Source organism: Cynara cardunculus, assembly GCF_001531365.2.
Source record: "Cynara cardunculus var. scolymus isolate 2C chromosome LG 3, CcrdV1, whole genome shotgun sequence".
Classification (NCBI taxonomy): domain Eukaryota; kingdom Viridiplantae; phylum Streptophyta; class Magnoliopsida; order Asterales; family Asteraceae; genus Cynara; species Cynara cardunculus.
In genome coordinates this window covers 28,273,781-28,280,182 of record NC_037530.1, presented here as the reverse complement: position 1 = coordinate 28,280,182, position 6,402 = coordinate 28,273,781, and positions in this window count along the sequence as shown.

Here is a 6,402-nt window from a genome sequence, read left to right as displayed (position 1 = left end):
TTTGATATATTAACATGGTGGAAGTCCAACGGTGTCAAGTTTCCTATCATGCAGCGGATTGCAAGGGATGTGTTGGCCATTCCTATTTCAACAGTAGCTTCGGAATCGGCTTTTAGCATGAGTGGAAACAAGGTAACGAAACAACGAAGTCGACTAAAATCGCAAACAATTGGGGCTTTGATGTGCAGCCAAAGTTGGCTAAGGAAAGAAATTGAAGGTAATAATTATATAAATTGTTTGTTGTAATAATTATGTAATTATTCTGACTTGCATTCTTAATTCTTTTATTTCAGATCAAAAACACGGAGAACCAAAAGGATTTGATCAAACGATTGGATACGATGAAGATGTCGATTGATGAGGGATTGGAGTATTGTTAATTTTACAATTTATGTGTTGCTTGAATGTTTGGAAAACACTTGTTTTAAATGTTCCATCTTCTTGGATTATTGTTAATTTTACAATTTTATTGTTTTTAAAGAGTAAAGACTAGATGTGAGTGATGTAATTAACTAATTATGTTGTTATTTTGATCATGGTTAGAAAAAACTTATTAATTTTAAATTGACCGGGGTTGACCGGGGTTGATCGGGGTTGACCGGGGTTTGACCGGGGTTGACCGAGAGTTGACCGGGGACGGGGCCGGGGCCGGGGAATCTGTACACAAACCGGGGCCGGGGCCGGGGATTGCAAACCCCGCCCCATCCCCGCCCCGTTGCCATCCCTATTTATAGGACACTTTCTCAAAAGTGTCCTATAAAGTTGCTAATGCGACACCTTGTATTAAAAATGTCCTAAAAAACTTGTTAAGACGTCCAAAAGCGTCATATAAACTTATTACAACATCTTTTGATAGAACGCTTTATATTTTGGTCCTATAAATTAAGTCCTATAAAACAGTCTATTGGGATGTTTAGAGATTGAGGATGTCTTATAAAGTCAATTTTGTTGTAATGTATTGTAATTTATGTAGTAAAGGTGAAAAAAGGTGCTTACTATTTTCTAACTTATATCAAATCTATCAGTCATTTATGAATGGCTGTTATCTATATTTGATTAAGTTGATTTCTGGCATCCGTCGATTTACATAGGAAACTTGTCATCAGCCAAGAATTGGTTGAGGGGTTGATAATTTATGACTAGCCTAAGCTTGCCACGAACTTATTCACTCCTCTTGACCAACATTGTTGGTACGACATATGCAACTGCCAAGATTGCTTGGATGAAGCATACAAAGTCGTCCTTGGCACCTAGTTATGAACCTTTTGACTACTATGTCGATGTCATAGTATTGAAGTTATCTAATATTATCCTTCGAGATATTTTATTTCTCTAAATTATTAATTTTGTCCTTTCATTCTTTTTTATTGATTTATTTCCATGGCTATTTTCTTATTCGATGTCTAATACGACACTTTGTATTAAAAATATCTTAAAAAACTTGTTAAGACGTCCAAAAACGTCATATAAACTTATTACAACATCTTTAGATAGAACGCTTTATATTTTGGTCTTATAACTTAAGTCTTATAAAGCAGTCTATTGGGACGCTTAGAGATTAAGAGTGTCCTATAAATTCAATTTTGTTGTAGTGTATTGTAATTTATGTAGTAAAGGTGGAAAAAGGTGCTTACAATTTTCTAACTTATATCAAATCTATCGTCATTTATGAATGGTTGTCATCTGTATTTGATTAAGTTGATTTTTGGCATCGATCGATTTGCATATTTTAATATTATCCTTCGAGATATTTTATATTTCTCTAAATTATTAATTTTGTCCTTTCATTCCTTTTTATTGATTTATTTGGATGGCTATTTTCTTATTCGATGTTATGATTGATTGTACTCTCTACTTTTTGGTTTTTCTCTCTGTATTTATTTCCCGATTAAAAATAATAAAAATGGTCCATTTTTGTCATGACCCATGTTATTGTTTATCAAATGAAATATAAATCAATAAAGTACCAAAAATTTGAAAATCGTATTCCCTTAAAGCCTTGACAGGCCATTCTGGTCGACACTACCATCATCGAAAACCCTCGTTGTCAGGTGCTAGCATACGACATAAGCCTCCGGTCACCCTCTCTTAGCATTCACCGACCATCCCTGAAGTTTGAACCACCAATGCTTTTGTAACCAAAACTCTAAAATGTTAAACTTCAATTTTAGGAAAGATTAGAAAAATCCGATAAATTTTTTGATTTTGAATCATTAAGTTCATGAATTTTTTTTAAATACGAAGACCATTGCACTTTTCTATTTTGTATGATTAAATCCGTGGAACATTTTTTTTAATTAATAAACGATTGAACTTTAAGAATTGGATACATACATTCTTTTAACCCAAAATATCTATATGTAATTGGCTAGGAATATTTTAAATGAAGTTAATTTTACTATTTTGAAACTCTATACCATTCAAACACTTCGCACCCAGAGGCATCGCTATCTTTTGCCCGCCCCATCATCGTCCGCTCTCCATCACCGCCCATCACCATCGTTGCCCTTGCGATCGACCTCATCTATTTTTTTCCTTTCTATTCTCTTTCTTAATTTTCCAACAAATTAAATGGAGTACATGTAGACAAATCAAAAAAAGAGATAAAGAAGGGAGATCGATGGCAGGGCTAACAAGGCAATGGACGGTGACGGAGAGCGGATGACCATGTGTCTGCAAGAGGGAGCGATGACATTAGGCTCGAGAGGTTTGGATGGCGTACAGTTTGGGAGTGGTACAACTTGTTTAGATTTTTTTACTTATAAAAATTTCTAGCTAGTTACACATATTTTTCTAGGTTAAAAGAATATAGGTAACAAATTTCTAAAAGATCAATGGTTTATTTATTCAAAAAAATATTCAGCGACTTAATCATTCAAAATGGAAAAGTACATTGGTTTTTCTGAAGTTATCCATAAATTTTATGGGCATTTTTATCGGCCTTTATACATATATGCTTTTAAGTTTCTAAGGTGATGTTTGGTTCGTTAGAATCCCGTGGAATTTGAAGGAATTAAAATGGCTAATTCCATTACATTTATTAATTCATTGAGTTTTAATAAGGAATTTGAACTCTACATGTGGTGGGATGTAAATTCCTTAGGTTCTAGCAAAGAATTCTAATTCAATTTCATTCCATCCCACCTAGCTATGGGAATAAGACACATCCCCATCCCTGTCCCTGATCTCCAATTTTCTTCCCCATCTCGTCCCTCTCCCCGTTCTCATCAGAGAATATAATCATATTCCTATTCCCGTCCTCGACGGGATCAGGGATCCCCAACGGGGAATCAGGGATTTTTTAGTGATCTATTTTAAATCAAATGTGTTAAACACCATACTCGTATGATCCGTGTTTAAAACTCATATATTTCCAAAAAATTTGCTTTTAAATATTCACGTGTTAACAAAATCACAATATCATTCATAATTGTTTGATAAAATGTTTTTGACCCTCCATGTTCTTTATTTAAAAAAAAACAATTTAGGGAAAATGTATATAAGAAGAAATGTCAAAATATATTTTATAAATCTGAAAAATATTAAATCTAATTCTTTATAAATAATTTATTTTAATAATAAATATGCAATATATTAATAAGAAATATACAATATATTTAATAATTAATATATAATATATAATAAATTTAATATCTGGGGATGAGACGAATTGAGGTCATTTAGGGATATGACCTGATCATTTAGTTAGATCCATGACCCCATTGTTTGTCTAACCAAAAATGACTTTACATACATGAGAAGATCATGATTTTAATTAACATCAATTTAAGTAATATGCCTAAAAATCCCAGCTATCATGGATCACGTTATACAGCCCTGTCCTCATTCCCGCTTTTAAACTTTCAAAGATCCTCGTCGCCTCCTCGGTCACTGGTCTTGCAAGTAATGGCAACCACGTCAGGGTGGGTACACCAGATTCCAATAGGGTGAGTCTCATTCTCATACCTAATTCCACAATGATGGATGTCACATCGTCGCCGTTGCATATTCAACAAACAAACAAATAGATTTAGATTCTTCTAACAAATTTCAATCTAATTTCTACCAATGAAACACATGGTCAAAAATGATTTAATTTCATTTCAATTCCTTCAGATTCTAGTTCCTTTGACAATTCTGATTCCAACAAATTCCATTATGTAAACCAAATACCAACTAAATGTTCCCTATTTTAAAAAATAACCATTTTTTAAAGGTATATATACCGACAGTCTTAAAAGTCACTAAAAGATATACTCAGAGAAGGTTATGGAATAGTGGTATATATATTTTCAAAGGTTATTTTGAAAAGTGATAATTATTTGAAAAGTAAAGAAGTAATCCTACCCCTTCATATGGTTAAAATCGGATTTGACTAGTAAAAAATTACGAGTATGCGAAAAATAGAGATGGTAGTTTCATAACTTTTACAAATAGGAGACAAACGCAGGGGCAGATGCATATAGACTTGATTGGGGTCCTCGGCCCCCAACAAAATAAAGTGTAGAAGGCCCAATTTATTTTTTTATTTATAGTTTTTAACTTAATTTGGTTTGGGCCCCAACAAGATAAGTATGAAGGCCCCACCCATTCCATTTCCCTCCTTCACAAATCGCAATCACAGTCACGAACTCATGATTCACGAACGATTTCATTTCACCCATTCCATTACATCGTTGTTGCCTGCTTGCCCAGTTTGCCTGCTGTCCTGCTTCTTACCTGGCTGCTAAGCACTAAGCTGCTTGCCTGCTTCTTCTTCAGCATGAAAAGCAGGATACAAGACAATTAAAGATCCAAGTGTTATTTGTGAATTATATGATCAGGCAGAAGGAATAATTCCTAGTTGGTAGGTCTCCATTGCTGCTCATCTTAAGAAGAGTACTAAAAGATTAAAACATAAGCCTTAGAAGTCACTCTCCACCACATCATTGCATTTCAGTAAGCAGGATACTCAGTACCACACATGAAAAGGTAAATATACAAGTCATATTCACTCAACAAATATAAATTGTAGAGTCAATGCCTAACTTACTTCAACCGCATCAGTTATATTTATTCGGTTAACCGAACAGTTAAGCTGAAAATGAAAACCCGAAACCTTTTTTGGTTCGGACAAATTGTTCGGTTTCAAAAAAATTTCGACCTTCCTAAGTGTGCTCCCAGCCATAATAGTTTCTAGATCCGTCATTGGACAAACGGGTTCATATATGAACCTATGTAATTCACATATGAACTATCTATACTACTTTAATATTCATTAACATCAAAGTCTTAATTACAACATTTGATGCATGATATACAACAAATTAAATATTGAAATCTTGAAATTTCTTAATTACTACTTTTTATGCATTGTGTACAAGTTCTTGATGCCATTAATTCTATTCATGGTGACTCTTCAAATAACTTTCATCAAGATTAGGTTGACAGCTAACTTTTTTTACGTTTCTGTTTTCATACCCGTTCCATTCCACGCCACCTCCGAAAATGGTCGTTTCAGACAAAGCTTTCTTCCCTATAGCTTTCTTCTTCCCTATTTCATGTCTCACATCTTCTACGCTCTCTGCCTTTTCCTTTTCTATGAATTCAAACCAATATGATAAATCTCCAACCCACCCCAAATTCAAAATTCAAAATTCAAATTCTCAAGATTGGTACCGTCAAGCCGTATATACCAAGCAGTGATTCATGCTGTCAAGGTTCTTCCTTTTCTACTTCCATTGTCCACTACAACAAAAAAGTGTTTATAGGACCCTCATTAGTGTCCTAATAAGGTAGTTAATAAGACTTTTAAGTTTATAGGACAAAAAATATGTGTGTCTCATCTAAAGGTGTTGTATTAGGTTAATGGGATGAATTTGAATGTCCTAAAAAACTCTAGGATTATGATACAAATTCCATAGTCCTATAAAATGGCTTAAGTAACACTAAAAAGTGTTCTAATAGACTATAATATAGGACACTTTATGCTGTCACAAAATGTTTATATTTAAAAACAAATATGGGCGTCCCAAAAATGCTTTTGTAGGACGAAATTCAATGTCGCTAAAACAATTATATAGTACCAAAATATGTGTCTTAATAAGTTATATAATTATGAAACAAATTTTAGAGTCCAATAAAATGAACTAAGTAATACTAAAAAAGTGTCCTAATAGGCTACTAGAAGGGTACTCGTGCAATGCATTGAGACACATCTCGTTTTCAGTGTTTCATTTTGTTCTTTTTTTATGTCGATATAATACGGTTTTATGTGATTTTGAGAACGCGATGATGTTTTTATTTTTGAATAAAATATAAATTTGAAAATATTATAAAATTTAATATATATATATATATATATATATTAGTATCAAATTAACCTTTTTAAAAATTCTTGTTTTTGGTATAATTTTCTTAATT